The sequence below is a fragment of the Oncorhynchus gorbuscha genome, linkage group LG05 (genome assembly GCF_021184085.1).
Source record: "Oncorhynchus gorbuscha isolate QuinsamMale2020 ecotype Even-year linkage group LG05, OgorEven_v1.0, whole genome shotgun sequence".
NCBI lineage: Eukaryota > Metazoa > Chordata > Actinopteri > Salmoniformes > Salmonidae > Oncorhynchus > Oncorhynchus gorbuscha.
The window spans coordinates 73997132-74019201 of record NC_060177.1 but is presented as its reverse complement, the minus strand read 5'-3'; the positions used below and the strand labels follow the sequence as shown (position 1 = coordinate 74019201).

The 22070-nt window shown below is 48.8% G+C and overlaps 1 pseudogene; it reads right to left on the bottom strand.

Annotated features, from left to right (window-relative positions):
* LOC124036479 overlaps window positions 1–22070 on the bottom strand; it is a 63880-nt pseudogene that overhangs the window by 31536 nt on the left and 10274 nt on the right.

The window sequence follows — 22070 nt, the reverse complement described above, 5'->3', positions numbered from 1 at the left end:
AGAGTAGCTATTGTTAGTATATAGGTACGTTCTTGATGCCCTTTCACAAGTGTGCTTAATAAGATGATAGTAGCTACAGCCTTCGATTAGCGTCCATTAGAGATAGAGCATAGTGCTGATGATCTCATCTGGGGGTTGTAGCTGCTCGTCCAATAGATTAGCTGTGATGACATCACTGTTTACTAGACCTGCAGAAGGGAGGCTGAAACACTATGGAGAGGATCTGGCCTGGCTGATGATTTTGGAGGGAAAAACTAAGTGACATTTTGACAGTGCAACCAAAGCAGTGCTGTTGTCAAAACACTCTACACTGAGTGTATAAAACATTAAGGACACCTGCTCTTTCCGTGACAGACACACTAGGGGAATCCAGGTGAAAACTATGATCCCTTATTGATATCACTTCAAATCAGTGTAGATGAAGGGGAGGAGACAGGTGAAAGAAGGATTTTTAAGTCTTCAGACAATTGAGACATGGATTGTGTAGGTGTGCCATGCAAGACAAATAATATAAGTGCCTTTGAACAGGGTATGGTAGTAGCAGCCAGGTGCACTGGTTTGTGTAAAGAACAGCAACACTGCTGGGTTTTTCACACTCAACAGTTTTCCGTGTGTATCAAGAATCTTCCACCACCCAAATGACATCCAGTCAACTTGACACAATCGTGGAAAAAACATTGGAGTCAACGTGGGCCAGCAATATTAGGAAGGTATTCCTAATGTTTGGTATACTCAGTGCAGCCTTCTCAACATAACACTGACTTTAAAAAATGCAACAGATCTCTGCTTGAATCGTGTATCTGCACTGTTTCAAGCTCAATTAAAGGGATACTTTGGGATTTTGGCAATGAGAGAATGCCAAGTGTGCAAAGCTGTCATCAACACAAAGGGTGGCTACTTTGTAGAACCTCAATTATATAATTTGTTTAAAAATTGTATGCTTACTACATGATTCCATATGTGTTATTTAATAGTTCTGATGTCTTCACTATTATTCTACAATGTAGAAAATAGTAAAATAGTAAAAATAAAGTAAAATTTGTAGGTGTCCAAACTTTTGACTGATACTGTATGTTCAACAACTACACAGAGATCTATGTCACACTAAATATCACAATAACCAAATAATACATTTAACATTTTTTATTGCCTGTGAACATCTTCAAGTCTTATTCTAGAAGTTTTACATCTACAAAAGCCTAAACTAAATAAGGAAGTATTCAACATGGCACTATCTAACGGACCTGCCAGAGCAGGGAGGGCAGTGAGGCAACAGCAGGTAAGTCCTGCCCTATTGTTCAGACAGACAGATATTAATAAAGCCTGAAGCATTGTGAGCTCAGACAGACAGAGCTCTATAAGGATTACACACAGTCATAATAATGTCCACCTCACACACATACAGTATGCTATACACACACACATGTACTATACACACATACAGTATGCTGTACACACACACATGTACTATACACACATACAGTATGCTGTACACACACACATGTACTACACACACATACAGTATGCTGTACACACACACACATGTACTACACACACATACAGTATGCTGTACACACACACACACATGTACTATACACACATACAGTATGCTGTACACACACACATGTACTATACACACATACAGTATGCTGTACACACACACATGTACTATACACACATACACACAAACATTCACAGTTTACTGTACACACATATACAGGTAGACATAAAGGTAGGCTACACCATTAAACATGTCTAGAAGAGAGGAACTAGACTGGTTTGTTGTTTGAGTTATGACCCAACAGGTCTGTGTACAATGCTAGTCGGTTTACAATGCAGACTTGATCATATCTACAGTATGTTCACAGTGAGAACACAGCTCTCGTTTGTAGTTCATATAGTTGGTTAACAGCTGAAGTAGAAAGACATCCTGCTTTTCCCGTGGTTTGAATATATTTAAATAGCCTTTTGAAGTGTCTTATTGGATGGGCCGCTTGCTCAGGCCCTTATAATTCACCTTTTGTTCCGGGTGTCTGGTGGGGGTCCCTGGAGGGGTGGGGGGAGGACAGCCGGCCGACGATAAGTGAGAGGCCCCAAGTTGCCCTACCGCAGACTGAACTGAGACGGGGTTGTGAGTAACAAGAGTTTGGATAACTTGTCTGTTGAATCAGTGGTCACTAAAATGCACAACCCATCAACCCACAGTCAGTCACATTGCTGCTCTCTTTTCCTCTTTTCATACAGTTGATACACTGATACTCTTTCGCTCTTAAACACATACAATAACAATTGTATCGTTGCTTTGTACGTCTCAAACTGAAACTTACAGGGATCTACTGTGCAAACAATAACACGACCATAATGACAGTTCTCATAACCGGTTAACTGGGACTTTCGAGATACATTACATGACCAAAAGTATGTGGACACCTGCTCATCGAACATCACATTCTAAAATCATTAATATGGAGTTGTTCCCCCCTTTGCTGCCACAACAGCATCCACTCCTCTGGCAAGGCTTTCCACTAGATGTTGGAACATTGCTGCAGGGACTTGCTTCCATTCAGCCACAAGAGCATTAGTGAGGTCGGGCATTGATGTTGGGCGATTAGGCCTGGCTCGCAACCGGTCTTCAAATTCATCCCAAAGGTGTTTGATGGGGTTGGGGTCAGGGCTCTGTGCAGGCCAGTCAAGTTCTTCCACACCAATCTTGACAAATGATTTCTGTATGGACCTCGCTTTGTGCACGGGGGCGTTGTCATGCTGAAACAGGAAAGGGCCTTCCCCAAACTGTTGCCACAACGTTGGAAGCACCGAATCGTCTAGAATGCTGTAGCGTTAAGATTTCCCTTCACTGGAATTAAGGGGCCTAGCCCGAACCATGAAAAACAGCCCCAGACCATTACACCTCCACCAAACTTTACAGTTGACACTATGCATTCAGGCATGTAGCGTTCTCCTGGCATCCGCCAAACTCAGATTCGTCTGTCGAACTGCCATATGCTGAAGCATGATTGATCACTTCAGAAAATGTGTTTCCACTGCTCCAATGGTGGCGAGCTTTACACCACTCCAGCTGACACTTGGCATTGCACATGGTGATCTTAGGCTTGGCGCGGCTGCTCGGCCATGGAAACCCATTTCATGAAGCTTCTGGCGAACAGTTATTGTGCTGACATTGCTTCCAGTGAGTGTTGGTAGTCAGTATTGCAACCGAGGACAAACAATTTTTTACACACTACGTGCTTCAGCACTTGGCGTTCCCGCTCTGTGAGCTTGTGTGGCCTATCACTTCGCGGCTGAGCCGTTATTGCTCCTAGACGTTTCCACCTCACAATAATAGCACTTACAATTGACCTGGGCAGCTCTAACAGGGCAGCTCTAACAGGGCAGCTCTAACAGGGCAGCTCTAACAGGGCAGCTCTAACAGGGCAGCTCTAACAGGGCAGCTCTAACAGGGCAGAAATTTGCCAAACTGACTTCTTGGAAAGGTGGCAGCCTATGACGGTGCCATGTTGAAAGTCACTGAGCTCTTCAGTAAGGCCCTTATACTGCCAATGTTCGACTATGGAGGCTGCGTATTTTATACACCAGGCAACAACGGGTGTGGTTGAAATAGGCGAATCTACAAATTTTAAGTGGTGTCCACATATTTTAGTATATATAGTGTATATTTAGCCAAATGAGACTGTCACGAATACCTTCTCTCTCTTCATACACGCCGTACTACACACTGCACTATACACACTGTGGCACGCTCACACCTGCAGCTACCTACCACGGTGCTTCTGACAGTGCAGACCATGTGCTCGAAAAACTATTTACAGTGTGCCAGAGCCTACGCTCTCCTGTCAGGACACTCAGTCACACACACACACACCCTACTCTCTCCTGCTAGGACATTCAGTCACACACACACCCTACTCTCTCCTGCCAGGACACTCAGTCACACACACACCCTACTCTCTCCTGCCAGGACACTCAGTCACACACACACCCTACTCTCTCCTGTCAGGACACTCAGTCACACACACACACCCCTACTCTCTCCTGCTAGGACATTCAGTCACACACACTCTACTCTCTCCTGCTAGGACACTCAGTCACACACACTCTCTCTCCTGCTAGGACACACACACACACACACACACACACACACACACACACACACACACACACACACACACACACACACACACACACACACACACACACACACACACACACACACACACACACACACACACACACACACACCCTACTCTCTCCTGCTAGGACAATCAGTCACAAACACACCCTACTCTCTCCTGCCAGGACACTCAGTCACAAACACACCCTACTCTCTCCTGCCAGGACACTCAGTCACACACACACCCCACTCTCTCCTGCCAGGACACTCAGTCACACAAACACACCCTACTCTCTCCTGCCAGGACACTCAGTCACACACACACACCCTACTCTCTCCTGCCAGGACACTCAGTCACAAACACACCCTACTCTCTCCTGCCAGGACACTCAGTCACAAACACACACCCTACTCTCTCCTGCTAGGACATTCAGTCACACACACCCTACTCTCTCCTGCCAGGACACTCAGTCACACACACACACACACCCTACTCTCTCCTGCTAGGACACTCAGTCACACATAGACACACTCTACTCTCTCCTGACAAGACACTCAGTCACACACACCCTACTCTCTCCTGCCAGGACACTCAGTCACACACACACACGGCGCTTCCATTCCAAAATATCAACACACCAAACTAGAAGAGACTGCCTAACCTGTTAGACACCATAGTCACTGAGACTAGTCCCTTTAAACAACATGCAACTGTACCACTACACGTCCGTCCCCACCTCCATCAGACCAAAACAGATGCCCTCAAGGTTGACAGCACAAAGCAAAAAATGAGGGAGGGAGGGGAGGAGGTGGGCATAAAGCCTGGGAGTAGACAGCTGAACATAAAGCCTGGGAGTAGACAGCTGAACATAAAGCCTGGGAGTAGACAGCTGAACATAAATCCTGGGAGTAGACAGCTGAACATAAATCCTGGGAGTAGACAGCTGAACATAAATCCTGGGAGTAGACAGCTGAACATAAATCCTGGGAGTAGACAGCTGAACATAAAGCCTGGGAGTAGCTAAGGAGACAGCTGAACATAAAGCCTGGGAGTAGACAGCTGAACATAAAGCCTGGGAGTAGACAGCTGAACATAAAGCCTGGGAGTAGACAGCTGAACATAAAGCCTGGGAGTAGACAGCTGAACATAAAGCCTGGGAGTAGACAGCTGAACATAAAGCCTGGGAGTAGACAGCTGAACATAAAGCCTGGGAGTAGACAGCTGAACATAAAGCCTGGGAGTAGACAGCTGAACATAAAGCCTGGGAGTAGACAGCTGAACATAAAGCCTGGGAGTAGACAGCTGAACATAAAGCCTGGGAGTAGACAGCTGAACATAAAGCCTGGGAGTAGACAGCTGAACATAAAGCCTGGGAGTAGACAGCTGAACATAAAGCCTGGGAGTAGACAGCTGAACATAAAGCCTGGGAGTAGACAGCTGAACATAAATCCTGGGAGTAGACAGCTGAACATAAATCCTGGGAGTAGACAGCTGAACATAAAGCCTGGGAGTAGACAGCTGAACATAAAGCCTGGGAGTAGACAGCTGAACATAAAGCCTGGGAGTAGACAGCTGAACATAAAGCCTGGGAGTAGACAGCTGAACATAAAGCCTGGGAGTAGACAGCTGAACATTAAGCCACACATTTAGACACACTCCCTCCCTCCTTCTCCCACCCCCAACCCCACTCCCTCCCTCCTTCTCCCATCCCCACCCCCACCCCCTCCCTCCTTCTCCCACCCCCAACCCCCTCCTTCTCCCACCCCCTCCCCCCTCCCTCTCCCACCCCCTCCCTCCCTCCCTCTCCCACTCCCAACCCCTCCCTCCCTCCTTCTCCCACCCCCACCCCACTCCCTCCCTCCTTCTCCCAACCCAAACCCCACTCCCTCCCTCCTCCCACCCCCACTCCCTCCCTCCTCCCACCCCCAACCCCACTCCCTCCCTCCTTCTCCCACCCCCACTCCCTCCCTCCTTCTCCCATCCCCACCCCCCCCCCCCCTTCTCCCACCCCCAACCCCCTCCTTCTCCCACCCCCAACCCCCTCCTTCTCCCACCCCCAACCCCCTCCCTCCCTCCCCCCTCCCTCCCTCCCTCCCCACCCCCAACCCCTCCCTCCCTCCTTCTCCCACCCCCACCCCACTCCCTCCTTCTCCCAACCCAAACCCCACTCCCTCCCTCCTCCCACCCCCAACCCCACTCCCTCCCTCCTCCCACCCCCACCCCCACTCCCTCCCTCCTTCTCCCACCCCCACTCCCTCCCTCCTTCTCCCACCCCCACCCCCACTCCCTCCCTCCTTCTCCCACCCCCACTCCCTCCCTCCTTCTCCCACCCCCACTCCCTCCCTCCTTCTCCCACCCCCAACCCCACTCCCTCCTTCTCCCACCCCCAACCCCCCTCCTTCTCCCACCCCCAACCCCACTCCCTCCCTCCTTCTCCCACCCCCAACCCCTCCCTCCTTCTCCCACCCCCACTCCCTCCCTCCTTCTCCCACCCCCACTCCCTCCCTCCTTCTCCCACCCCCACTCCCTTCCTCCTTCTCCCACCCCCAACCCCACTCCCTCCCTCCTTCTCCCACCCCCAACCCCACTCCCTCCCTCCCTCTCCCACCCCCAACCCCTCCCTCCTTCCTTCTCCCACCCCCAACCCCTCCCTCCTCTCACCCCCAACCCCTCCCTCCTTCCTTCTCCCACCCCCAACCCCACTCCCTCCCTCTTTCTCCCACCCCCACCCCACTCCATCCCTCCTTCTCCCACCCCCAACCCCACTTCCTCCCTCCTTCTCCCACCCCCACCCCACTCCCTCCCTCCTTCTCCCAACCCAAACCCCACTCCCTCCCTCCTTCTCCCACCCCAACCCTACTCCTCCCTCCTTCTCCCACCCCCACCCCACTCCCTCCCTCCTTCTCCCACCCCCAACCCCACTCCCTCCCTCCTTCTCCCACCCCCACCCCACTCCCTCCCTCCTTCTCCCACCCCCCACCCCACCCCTCCCTCCTTCTCCCACTCCCCCTCCCTCCTTCTCCCACCCCACTCCCTCCCTCCTTCTCCCACCCCACTCCCTCCCTCCTTCTCCCACCCCACTCCCTCCTTCTCCCCCCCAACCCAAACCCCACTCCCTCCCTCCCTCATTCTCCTACCCCACTCTCACTCCACCCCACTCCTTCCCTTCCTCCTTCTCCCACCCTCAACCCAAACCCCCTCCCTCCCTCATTCTCCTACCCCTCTCTCATTCCACCCCACTCCACCCCACTCCTTCCCTCCCTCCCTCCCTTCCTTATCCCCCCAACCCCTCCACTGCCTTTCCTGCCTTGTCTCTCACAGAAAAAACGTGAAAGAAGAACCATGAGAAAAAAAACAGCAAAGAGCCCCAGACAGCTCCAGTACTTACATGGGTCTAGACGTCCTGACAGTCGTAGTGGAGAAACACAGAGGGGAGAAGAGGTAAAGAGGAGCATAGAATAGTGGTGCTAGGAGCCACTAGCAATCTGGCGGAGGCTTTTTTTTATAGTCAGTGCGGCACACATTCATAAGAGCTGACACGCACGCACACACACACACACACCTCCCCCAACCAACCAACACGCTCGCTCTCTGTCTCTTCTTACGGCCGTCGCTTTCGGTTGTCTGCCTTTTCCTCTCCCATTATCCCTCTCTGCTCCTTCCTTCCTTTCTCTTACGCTCACAGTCTGGATCTCCTTGCAGCCCCCTCCTTCCCCTCTCTCTCTTCCCTCCGCTCCTCTACCTCTCGCTCAGTCAGTCTCTTTCTCCCTCTCCTCCCCCTCTCTCTTCTGTGTGTGCAGAGTGAGAGGCCATTTTCTGAGGAACAGTGGGCACGTAAGAGGGAATGGAGGAGTGTGCAGCTAGCGGGGAGAGAGAGAGAGAGAGAGAGAGAGAGAGAGAGAGAGAGAGAGAGAGAGAGAGAGAGAGAGAGAGAGAGAGAGAGAGCTGGGTGGTGGAGGCTAGTGGCAGCCCTAGAAACAGCAGCACATTGCAGCAGAGCTGTTACCAGGCAATGCTCTCTCTCTCTCACACAAACCCTTATTGAAAACTAACACTTTGAATACATAATAGTGTGTTTCATAAAACATGATGCTATATGTTTTAGTCCATCTAGTAACGTCTAATAATTTGGATATGTGAGAGCGGAGCGGTTTTTGAGCACGGAGGTGATGGAAGACGCTAGACACAGGCAAACGCCAATCTCAGCAGCCCTCTCTGAACATTAACAGCAAAATTGAAAAAAATGAATGAAAAACAACTAGAATCTCTGTAGGTGGTTTGAATCTCATCAATTCAGACTAGTCTTTCTCCTGCGAGACAAAGCTGTACTTCCATCTTTACATCTGTTTCTGTCATAGTCCATTGGCCGCCACAAAGCCGATGACCATCGCTCTGTTTGTTTCTCTGCCTTTTACCACAACTATGTTCATAATAACTATGTATTTCTCTACAGGTCTGTTACCTTCACCTCCGGCTGATGTGTCGCTCATTGCGAGGTAATACCGGGGGAAGAGGAGCAGTCTAGGACTTGTGAAGGCGAGACAGTGCACAGCGAGTCTCCTAAATACCAGAGGATAGCGATGACTTGAGAGGACTTTAAAAAGGTGCCAATACGTTTTACACTCAATCGTTTCTAATGCCTTTCATTTCCTGATTCATACACGTGAAAGACGAAGAGAATGGAGGATTGAATGTGATTGAGAGAGAGGGATAAAGACTAGAGGACTAGAGGCTGGGGAACAGTACAAGCGGCGGTCGACGACCGTTTGGCAAGATACTAACCACAGGGATAAAGACTAGAGGACTAGAGGCTGGGGAACAGTACAAGCAGCGGTCGACGACCGTTTGGCAAGATACTAACCACAGGGATAAAGACTAGAGGACTAGAGGCTGGGGAACAGTAAAAGCAGCGATCGACGACCGTTTGGCAAGATACTACCCACAGGGATAAAGGAAGCTAGAGAGACAGTAGAGAGGAGAGGAACATAGAGGGGAGAGTAAGGAGAGATGTTGAGCTACAGAAATGCAACACTCACACAACAACCTAGTAAGTTGTCTTATTCACGTGACTTCGGCTCTAGCAAGAGAGGAGACCATGGATACGAGAAGGAAGCGGGAACAGAGATCGAGCGGCTTGTCGCTTGACAGCGAATGTCCACAGTGACATGGTGGTACTAGAGATGTCGACAAACAGCAACATCATTTGCGACAAAGCCTAAGAGGACAGAAACGATTCTGGCGTCTCTCCTTCTCCATGGCGTGGCTGCTTTGCCTCTCCTTCCAGTCGGCCGGGTTGGTCTTTCAGTCTCACTCGGTCCCTCCAATGTTTTTCCAACGTTATCCCCTCACCATTGCTCAGCTTTAGCACCATCGTCGCTGGCTCGCTCCACTTGTTCATGCTACCCCTCTGACCGCCCTTCTCTGCACCTTCTCTTCTCTCTGTTCTCACTCTCTCCTTCAGCAGCACTGCTAAAAGTTTGGAATCGGATTTATGGCAGAAGAGGGGGGAAAAACATGGCCGACGTCTCTTCTCTCCTCCATGCAGATGAGATCCTTGTCGGCTCCTGCGCAGTATCGTTCTCTTATTATCCCTCACTGAGCATGTGAGCGCTGCGCACTTGCTGGATTAACTTGAGTAACCTCTCCCTCGATCTCTCTTTCACGCTCTCTTTCTTTTGCTCCCGCTTTCTCTCTCACTAGTTCGGTTTCCGTCCCTTCCTTTGCTTTCCTTCGCTCCAGGTTCATCGCAGTCAGTGTCTCTCCAACCCTATGAGGCTTTTACTCTCTGGCCCTGTTTTTCCACCAGCGCTGTCTGGCACACACTCACAACCCAAAGACAAACACGGCACAACCCAAGCTGGTGCCTAGTAAAGGGAAGTTTGTTATGTCACATGCCCAGGAAACACCAATGAGAGAGAGAGAGAGAGAGAGAGAGAGAGAGAGAGAGAGAGAGAGAGAGAGAGAGAGAGAGAGAGAGAGAGAGAGAGAGAGAGAGAGAGAGAGAGAGAGGGCAGGTGGGCGTGAGAGCTAGTGAAAGCATGTAGTTATGACATAGCTGTTACATCATCAGAATCTCACAACCTCGCTCCCACCCTGCCCACCCGCTCGCACAGGCAGGGCGGATGTGTCATATGACAGTGTGTAGACCCCCCCCTTCCCCCATCACACACACACACTCATTCATCCATCCTCCTGACTGTGCTTGCTCTCTCCCCCAGTACAGTGACACAGCATTTCTTGCGCTTAAAGCGAACTTAACCCTCTCCATTCTCTAGAATAACACACACTCTCTTGTTGTGAGCAGATGAGCATGTAAAACAACAAAATAAGCAAACTGTATCACCGCGTACCACTCGCCAGTTTTTAGAACCAGAAATGCTACATTATTTGACACTTGAATACAACATGAATATGAATTCACAATATGAGTTTGATTAGCCAAACCCATTTCTAAAAAGCTGTTCTCGCTATGTCATATGGACAGTTGGAGTTCGGTTAAATAATCGTGATGCTTTTAAGCAACCAGTTGGCCACTATATACAACAGATGCATCTACTAATAGCAGTCTACACTCCAATTCTCCTGTCAGAACTATACAGTTTTTTAAATTAATTTATTTCCCAAAAAAGTAAGCAAACATAATCAAACTACCCTGAGGTAGTTTTAGGTTAGTGCTACTGTTTTGTGATAGACCGCCAGAGAAGAGCAGACCAGCAGCCATCATACCTCAGACAACAGACCTACTTATCTAGTATGGCAAGACCGCCACCTTCCTGATGAGCCCTGTTGGCCCTGGTAGTCACCTCAGTACGTCAGAGTCACTTCAGTTGACGGCCGTGTCCGGACTGTATTGTGGACCCATAAAGGGCTGTTTTCTGGACACAGATTATAATTTCCATTGAGTTTGTTTCTAATCCAAGACTAGGTTTAATCTGTGTTCAGCAGTGGTGCATATTCATGGATGCCAAGGGAAGCCAGGCTTCCCATAAAGTAACACACTCCTCCCCTCCAGCTTCCCCAGTGATTTTACCCTCGTACCCTTTCTGGTGTCCAGTAAACCAGCCCTTTATGTGTCGGATGGGGACAAACTAACATCCACTCTTTTCAAAGTGAAATGTAAATAACACAGTTGAAATATCATGGGGTATTGTGTGTAGATGATTTTTGATTTATTCGGATCCCCATTAGTCGAAGCCAATGGTGACAGATGGTCTTACTGGGGTCTGACACAAAGAAAAATACTAAATATTTTACAATTTACATTAATTTAAAAACATGTGGTGTACGTGCATCTATCAGTTACACATACATGTCTGTACATACACACACCAAGTAGGTCACATGTCAGTACATACACACACCAAGTAGGTTACGTCAGTACATACACACACACCAAGTAGGTCACATGTCAGTACACACACACACCAAGTAGGTCACATGTCAGTACACACACACACACCAAGTAGGTCACATGTCAGTACACACACACACACCAAGTAGGTCACATGTCAGTACACACACACACACCAAGTAGGTCACATGTCAGTACATACACACACACCAAGTAGGTCACATGTCAGTACATACACACACCAAGTAGGTCACATGTCAGTACATATACACACACCAAGTAGGTCACATGTCAGTACATACACACACCAAGTAGGTCACATGTCAGTACATACACACACACCAAGTAGGTCACATGTCAGTACATACACACACACCAAGTAGGTCACATGTCAGTACATACACACACACCAAGTAGGTCACATGTCAGTACATACACACACACCAAGTAGGTCACATGTCAGTACATACACACAGCAAGTAGGTCACATGTCAGTACATACACACACACCAAGTAGGTCACATGTCAGTACATACACACACCACGTAGGTCACATGTCAGTACATACACACACCACGTAGGTCACATGTCAGTACATACACACACCACGTAGGTCACATGTCAGTACATACACACACCACGTAGGTCACATGTCAGTACATACACACACCAAGTAGGTCACTTGGGGGAGAGGTGTGCCGATATATTTTTGTATTTATGTTTTTTAAACCAGGTTTGCTGTTCACTAGTGCTATATAAGATGGGAGTTCCATGCACTCATGGCTCTGTATAATACTGTACGTTTCCTTGAATATGTTCTGGACCTGGGGACTGTGAAAAGACCCCTGGTGGCATGTCTGGTGGGGTAAGTGTGTGTGTCAGTGCTGTGTGTAAGTTGACTATGCAAACAATTTGTAGTTTCTTAGCAAAACAAGAAGTGACGCAGTCAGTCTTTCCTTAACTCTTCAACAAGATAGACTGGCATGCAGAGTATTGGATGAGTGAGAAAAAAATATCAATGTAATCCATCTTGATTTCAGGCTGTAACACAACATAATGTGGAATAAGTCAAGGGGTATGAACACTTTCTGAAGGCCCTCTGTGTTCTCCTAAAGCCCTAACAGACATAACAACCTGGTTTACTCTCTAACCACAAAGCACACAACTAGCACAGACGACTTCATAGAAAAGTGAGTGCTCTGCTCTCAAAACAATACAGGGTCGTTCCATAGCAACAAATGATAAACTGACGTAGTGAATAATAACAACAGGTGCTGTTTGATGAGGGACACCTAAAGAAGGAGAATGTGATGATTCCAGAAACAGACGGACAATTCAACACGTTCAAATAGAGTACTCCTACTGTACATGAGGTGCGTGGTATGTGGTATCTCAGAAATGAAATTAACTTAGACAATCATCAGGAGGTGTGATTGAACATCTCAACTCCTCCATCTCCGTCTCTCACTCTTCCACACACACACATGCACAAAGCAGAGTATTGGCCTTGTAGGAGTGCTGACAGTATAGAGAAGTGCAGCTGTGTTCACATTTTTACCATGACTACTAGTCTGACTCATCTTCTCATCCAACCATTCACCCAGACTGACAAGAAAACACACACACACACACACACACACGTATGTACCTACTTTACCAAGACCAGTGGAGGCTGGTGGGAGGAGCTGTAGGAGGATGGGCTCATTGAACTGGCCGGAATGGAATAATCGGAACGGAGTCAAACGTGGTTTCCATATGCTTGATGTGTTTGACACCGGTCCATTTCAGCCATTACAATGAGCCCATCCTCCTACAGCTCCTCCCACCAGCCTCCACTGATCAAGACAGGTGGGGTGAATCTCAATGATGTAAATCACAAAACATAACAAACAGAGCATATGCTTTATTTCTACAGGGTACAGAGGAGCTCAGCTCTCAGTGTAGAAGATGGCAGGTGTAAGACATCAGGTAGTCCTAGCAGATGATGCAACCACATGCAACCCTCTCCCCTCATGTGTAGGGAGGCTTGTGTCAGAACAACCACCGTGTCTTCCATTCAGGTCCCATCTTCTCTAACAGCAGAGGACTATGCAGTATACAGTGCATATCTTCTTATGGAGGAACACAGCCTAGGTCATCAATAGATGACAGAGTCCAGACACCCAAATCAGATCATTGCTTTGTGTTCCTGACAGAGCAGGGTCCAACCCCCACTCTAATGTCTTCCCGTCAGTCCCTGACCCACATTACACAGCCTCCTCCCCTCCAGCCTCATACCATCAAGGTCATCTGTTCTGACCCACATTACACAGCCTCCTCCCCTCCAACCTCATATCATCAAGATCATCTGTTCTGACCCACATTACACAGCCCCCCCCCCTCCAGCCTCATACCATCAAGGTCATCTGTTCTGACCCACATTACCACATTACACAGCCTCCTCCCCTCCAGCCTCATACCATCAAGGTCATCTGTTCTGAACCACATTACACAGCCTCCTCCCCTCCAGCCTCATACCATCAAGGTCATCTGTTCTGACCCACATTACCACATTACACAGCCTCCTCCCCTCCAGCCTCATACCATCAAGGTCATCTGTTCTGAACCACATTACACAGCCTCCTCCCCCCCAGCCTCATACCATCAAGGTCATCTGTTCTGAACCACATTACACAGCCTCCTACCCTCCAGCCTCATACCATCAAGGTCATCTGTTCTGACCCACATTACACAGCCTCCTACCCTCCAGCCTCATACCATCAAGGTCATCTGTTCTGACCCACATTACCACATTACACAGCCTCCTCCCCTCCAGCCTCATACCATCAAGGTCATCTGTTCTGACCCACATTACACAGCCTCCTACCCTCCAGCCTCATACCATCAAGGTAATCTGTTCTGACCCACATTACACAGCCTCCTACCCTCCAGCCTCATACCATCAAGGTCATCTGTTCTGACCCACATTACCACATTACACAGCCTCCTCCCCTCCAACCTCATACCATCAAGGTCATCTGTTCTGACCCACATTACCACATTACACAGCCTCCTCCCCTCCAGCCTCATACCATCAAGGTCATCTGTTCTGACCCACATTACACAGCCTCCTACCCTCCAGCCTCATACCATCAAGGTAATCTGTTCTGACCCACATTACACAGCCTCCTACCCTCCAGCCTCATACCATCAAGGTCATCTGTTCTGACCCACATTACACAGCCTCCTACCCTCCAGCCTCATACCATCAAGGTCATCTGTTCTGACCCACATTACACAGCCTCCTACCCTCCAGCCTCATACCATCAAGGTCATCTGTTCTGACACACATGCTCCATGTGACACACACACACACACACACACACACACACACACACACACACACACACACACACACACACACACACACACACACACACACACACAGGCAGAGAAACATACACAGGCAAACCACACTAAGGGTCACATAAACAGGGGAACACACACACACACACACACACACACACACACACAGAGAAACATACACAGGCAAACCACACTAAGGGTCACATAAACAGGGGAACACACGCAAATGAACATTTAGAGGATTGTTCCTCTATCTGTACACAGAAGAGTGAATACTGCAGAGTACAGGCTGGCTGGCTGGCTTGTGTAACACATTGGATTGTGCTCCCAGGCATACATACACAATGACAGAGGGTCAGTGGGTGCATTGGGGAGGATGAATGCTGAGTGGGACTGAAAGTGTAGCATAGAAAACAGGAATAACAAAAATATCTGAGAATCTATCCTCATCCATCTTTCTGCTCACTAATTCTGTTTTTCCCCTACTCTGTGTTGTCACTGACCTGTGGGCTGCTACTCTGTGTTGTCCCTGACCTGTGGGCTCCTAATCTGCTCTGGGCAGGAACAGAATTGGGCAGAGAGAAACACAGAGGGACAGAGAGAGGGACACAGAGAGGGGGACACAGAGAGGGGGACACAGAGAGAGGTAGGGTGGCGGTGTAGGTTATCCACCTGACTCTGCCCTCCCTGACACGAGGCATGTGCAAGTCAGCACGCGCACACACAGCTCACCTGGGGGTGTGAGGTCTGCCTGCCTGCCCCACTCCAACACTCCTCAGAAAAGGAGAGAGGAGGTGAGGAGGCATGAGGAAGGAGAGGGGAGGGAGAGGCCAGGGTGGAGTCACCAAAAACACTCCAGCACCAAGAGAGGGGGAGAAAAATGAAGAAGGAATAGTGTTTTTAAATGAGTGGTCTTTGTGGGAAAGACTTGGGACTGAATGGAAAATAGAGGGAAATATGAGGTAAGGAATGGGTGGAGGGAAGAGGGGAAGAGGGTAGAGAGATGAGGGGAAGAAAGGGTGAAAGGGTTTAACGTAGTGAACAAGAGGAGGAAATAATACCCTCACAAATGGTTCAAATACTGTATTTGACAAACAGTGGAATGGATAGCAGATGATGTCACTGTAGTTAGATGAAGTCATACAGTTTAAATCCCACAATAGCACCTTCTTTCAGTTGGATTACTTTGGGTAGGAATCTCACCAAGACCCATGCATCAAAGACACACAGACAACAAACAGTAGGCTACAGTAATACAGTGAAGGAAAATATTAGAAAATAATACAACTATGGTGCAACAACCTAACACCAATGAGAAAGAGAGAGAGAGAGAGAGAGAGAGAGAGAGAGAGAGGTGGGTGAGAGAACCAGAGAGAGATGGGTGAGAGAGAGCTAGAGCGAGAGAGAGAAGGGAGAGTGAGCTAGAGCGAGAGAGAAGGGAGAGTGAGCTAGAGCGAGAGAGGAGTTGGAAAGAGCTAGAGAGAGAGAGAGAGGGAGAGTGAGCTAGAGCGAGAGAGGAGTGGGAGAGAGCTAGAGAGAGAGAGAGAAGGGAGAGTGAGCTAGAGCGAGAGAGAGAGAGAGAGAAGGGAGAGTGAGCTAGAGCGAGAGAGAGAGAGAGAAGGGAGAGTGAGCTAGAGCGAGAGAGAGAGAGAAGGGAGAGTGAGCTAGAGCGAGAGAGAGAAGGGAGAGTGAGCTAGAGCGAGAGAGAGAAGGGAGAGTGAGCTAGAGCGAGAGAGGAGTGGGAGAGAGCTAGAGAGAGAGAGAAGGGACAGTGAGCGAGAGAGAGAGAGAAGGGAGAGTGAGCTAGAGCGAGAGAGGAGTGGAAGAGAGCTAGAGAGAGAGAGAAGGGAGAGTGAGCTAGAGCGAGAGAGGAGTGGGAGAGAGCTAGAGAGAGAGAGAGAGAAGGGAGAGTGAGCTAGAGAGAGAGAGAGAGAGAGAGAGAGGGGGGGAGAGTGAGCTAGAGCGAGAGAGGAGTGGGAGAGAGCTAGAGAGAGAGAGGGGAGAGTGAGCTAGAGCGAGAGAGGAGTGGGAGAGAGCTAGAGAGAGAGAGGGGAGAGTGAGCTAGAGCGAGAGAGGAGTGGGAGAGAGCTAGAGAGAGAGAAGGGAGAGTGAGCTAGAGTGAGAGAGGAGTGGGAGAGAGAGCTCGAGAGAGGAGATAAATATAAATATATAGAGGGAGTTAAAGTGAAAGAATAGAGAGAACCTTCCCCTGCACAGTGGCATTTTGCCAGCCTTGTCTCTCCCAGGAGTCAGGCTAAGATTAGCTCCCCATATGTTCAAGTCAGGCGTAGCCCGTTTTAAAGGGCCAACGCTTGCCTTGCCTGTAGCACTGCAGAGAACACACCATCAATCCCTGTGCTCTGTCATGCTTTACATCAACCACTACATACCATACATATCCAATAACCATGACGTCTGTTGTAAAATATCTAACGTTTTCAAGCCATATTGTATCGTCTATATACCAAGCGTGTAGCCTAGCAGATTGTATCCATGTGTTTAAATAGTTTCCAGACATCACACCAAACATGACTCCAAGCAACACACCAGACAAGGCTCCAAGCAACACACCAGACATGACCCCAAGCAACACACCAGACATGACCCCAAGCAACACACCAGACATGTCCCCAAGCAACACACCAGACATGTCCCCAAGCAACACACCAGACATGTCCCCAAGCAACACACCAAACATGACTCCCAGCAACACACCAAACATGACTCCCAGCAACACACCAGACAAGGCTCCAAGCAACACACCAGACATGACTCCAAGCAACACACCAGACATGACTCCAAGCAACACACCAGACATGTCCCCAAGCAACACACCAAACATGACTCCCAGCAACACACCAGACAAGGCTCCAAGCAACACACCAGACAAGGCTCCAAGCAACACACCAGACATGGCTCCAAGCAACACACCAGACATGACACCAAGCAACACACCAGACATGGCTCCAAGCAACATACCAGACATGACACCAAGCAACACACCAGACATGAACCAAGCAACACACCTGACATGCCTCCAATATCATGAAAACTCAAAACAAAGCTACAGGGATACGTTCTAAATTGTGACATGTGTAATCATGGTTTGGCAGGATTCATGACAGTACTGTACACAAACAGTTCCCAGTCTGAGAGCGAGAGTAGCCAGCAGAGGGGTGCGAGTTAAACACATGCCTCTACAGCCTCTTCCTCCTCCCCCATTCATTTTTCGTTCTGCTTCAGCCATTCTGTACTCCAGGAGAAACCAGACGCCAGCCGGCACGGGCGAGAGCCACAACACTACAACCATGCTACACCATATACTGGGCACCGTAAACTTAGGCCAAGCCATGGGTCATCAGTCAGCCCCACAGACGGATCCGATGAGGGGGAAGAGACACCACTTAGGCCAAGCCATGGGTCCTCAGTCAGCCACACAGACAGGTTCGATGAGGGGGAAGAGACACCACTTAGGCCAAGCCATGAGTCCTCAGTCAGCCCCACAGACGGGTTCGATGAGGGGGAAGAGACACCACTTAGGCCAAGCCATGGGTCCTCAGTCAGCCCCACAGACGGGTTCGATGAGGGGGAAGAGACACCACTTAGGCCAAGCCATGGGTCCTCAGTCAGCCCCACAGACGGGTTCGATGAGGGTGAAGAGACACCACTTAGGCCAAGCCATGGGTCCTCAGTCAGCCCCACAGACGGATCCGATGAGGGGGAAGAGACACCACTCCAAGCCATGGGTCCTCAGTCAGCCCCAGGGATCCGATGAGGGGGAAGAGACACCACTTAGGCAAAGCCATGGGTCCTCAGTCAGCCCCACAGACGGATCCGATGAGGGGGAAGAGACACCACTTAGGCAAAGCCATGGGTCCTCAGTCAGCCCCACAGACGGATCCGATGAGGGGGAAGAGACACCACTTGCAGGAGAGTCCATTATAGAGCGTTCATTAGAGCAGAAACATGCAACAGGGATGCTGATGATACTCAACCCCTTCTTGACATTTGAGTGGTCCCTGTAGACTGCATCAGGGGAGGACAATGAGTTGGTGAATACAGAACATGAATCCAAATGTCATTTAGGTTCCCACTGAGGCTCAATATGTTTCATGCACATCTTGGTTGAGGAGTATTATGGGGTGACAGACACTTGATTTCAAGTGGTATTAAACAAGTTTTATTGATAATTAAAGAATATTTGACGTAACCAATGGAAATACAACCAAAAGGAATAATTGTTCTTTGTGCTCTACAGATACGTTCCTAAGAACTTGTGAGCTGTTTTCTACAGAACACAGGTGCATTGTGATTCTTCATTGAAAGCTCTGACATTTGTTCTCTACATGTGGGCAGTCTTTTCAAAACTCCACCTTCTCAATCCAACAAACAGTCCATGGCCTATTGCCAACAAGCTGAATGGAATAGCTATCCTGAAACACCACACACTTCCTGTAAATACTACATACACATCGCTCCCACACACACACGCAACCCATCTCAACACATGACCATCCTACAGGGGAGGTCATGCCATGATGTCATCTGCCACTCACTGTTGCCACAGAAACAAGGTCACGGCTAACCCTTTCTAAATCAAGGGAGGGGATTCCGCAACATGGCACCATATTCCATTTATAGTGCACTACTTTTGACCATAGCCCATAGGGTGCCATTTGGAACACACCCTGGTTAAACCAAACCTGCTAGCACTGTACTTTCCATCTGTAGTCAGAAACACAATGACTCAGTGTTTTTGTTCCATCCACCTTTCCGGTTTACAGTCTACGTGTATTTGCGCATGGTGAAGGTGCACATTTGATGAATGAAAAGGAAACACTTGATTTGAAGAGAAGAGAAATCACACCAGCGCAGTCTGTGGTAACTAACATTGCTCTAGCATTTCCTGAAAAGCTACTACAAAGTGTTAGAACCCTACTACAAAGCCCAGTATAACCCTTCTAGAACTGAAAATGTATACATTGAATGTGTATATTTATTTGTATATCGTATGTATATACAATGTAGAATTAAAGAGTGAAAACTAGATTTTTATAGAGTATGCTGAAGTGATTCTTCAACGGGGGGGGGATGTTTGTATGGATGGGGTGAGCCGGCCTCGACTATTTTCCAGAATGACGTTTTAGCATTTGTGGCAAAAACCCATTCAAGTCATGGGACCGATATTAGCATTTTTCGCGCATCATGTCCAAATCATCCAAAAATGGATTGCGAAGCTCACCAAAGTCACGTGTAGGTGATTTGAACATGCGAACAATGCTAATAACGGCCCCATGACTTGAATGGGAATTGTGTCACAAATGCTAAAATGTTAGCATTTGGAAACACTGCCAGACATGGACAAATAAACTAAACCCAAGCATGGATTGCTGTCATACCTTGTACATAGACTGCTTACAGGGTAAGGAAACCAATTCTTCATTTTGTAATTTTGGTGAACTCTCTCTTTAATCATGACAACAGATGGTGGCCAAGAGCCTTAGCTGATAAGAATGTAGCCTATCAGCGAACCTGCGGAAGTTCACTGAGGTCAAAACTAACATGACAACCATTTATCTGACTGTCTGAACATGTCTAACAAACTGTGAAAACAGTCAGTTCAACAAGAAAAGCCTACAACTCAATTCTGCCCAAAATAAAGTGACTATACAGAGTATACAGAGGTACACATGTCAAAACTCAACATTGACAACCAGTCTAACAATGACAGAATGCTCCAAAAACAGACCCGTGTCAGAATATTGGACAGTGATCAGCTTTGCCAGTCTCCTGCTATAAACAGACAGTTCAGCAACAGCACGGACAGAATCTTCTGTCTGAAACCGTAGCAGACTCACTCCGTAAATAAACACACAAGCGTGCCACGACTTGGTAGACCAGGGAACAACAGCCCGCCAGCTCTTAGAGGCCACGTGCTACAGGTTACCACACACACACATACATGCGCATGTGTGTCTGTGTGACCCACTAACTTTTAGCTCAGCTGACTTCAGAACTCTTGAGAGGAGGGCCTGCCCCCTGTCTCCTGAGCCTGAGTGTACGGTTCCTCCTCCTTTCCTCCTCCTCCTCTCGCTGGCCGCCTTTCTCAGCACATGCCTGCCTCTGCCGCCAATCGCCACCCAGCCCGGGACGCTTTAAAATCCGACCCAGCCTTGCCGCCAGCCACTTAATCACAACAACCTAGTGCACGACGCAGCCGCCAGAAAGCATGAGCGCTGAACTAGCAGCCACGCAGCGAGCTAGAGGGGGAAGAGAACTAACGACACACTGCACTACAGTATGTGTTGGTTTACACACCTGACTTTAAACACCTCTCCTCTATGACACAGAGCTCAGACAACTCTGAACATAAACATGGTCACCGGCGTGAGGGCCAACAGACAGATGCCATGGGCACGACAGTGACGACAGTGGATGTCTATTTACAGTATGTCTGTTTGTAGATCAGGGGCAAGTGTGAAGCTCACTAATATGATGCATAAACATGAACATGTGCTTTCACACACACACACACACTAAAAAAGCTGCAGCAGTATATAGCCTACCTCCCTTCCCAATGTATGGAAACCTCCTACTCTAAACCTACTAAACTCTTCTTTATTTTAAACCAACAACACCAAGACAACAAAACAGACAAGGGACATCACAGACAGATGAGAGACCAGCAGGAACACAAGGACTGAGGCTCTCCAATCACACTAATAACAAAGAAATAGACCAGATATTACACCCACCAGCTCTGCCTATCTGCCCCAGGTCGAGTCTCTCTTACCTCTGTCCCCAGATTGGCCTTTACAAACCAGGCTTTACTGCTGTCCTCAAAATGTTCCACCTTTCCAGCCATTCAAAACAGGTAGAAGAGAGGAGGGAGGGAGGGAGAGAGGGGGGTGGGAGGGAGAGAGGAGGGAGGGAGGGAGGGAGAGAGGGAGGGAGAGAGGGAGGGAGAGAGGGGAGGGAGAGAGGGGGAGGGAGGGAGGGAGAGAGAGGGAGGGAGAGGGGGAGGGAGGGAGGGAGGGAGAGGGGGGAGGGAGGGAGGGAGGGAGAGAGGGGGAGGGAGGGAGGGAGAGAGGGGGAGGGAGGGGGAGGGAGGGGGGAGAACAACAATCAATAGAATAATACGATGAGCCTTTTTAAAGAGGTGTCACTCCACACATGACTGCCTAAAGAATATTTATATTAATTCATCTTTACCTATATAATCCAATTCTCATATTCTCCCCCCC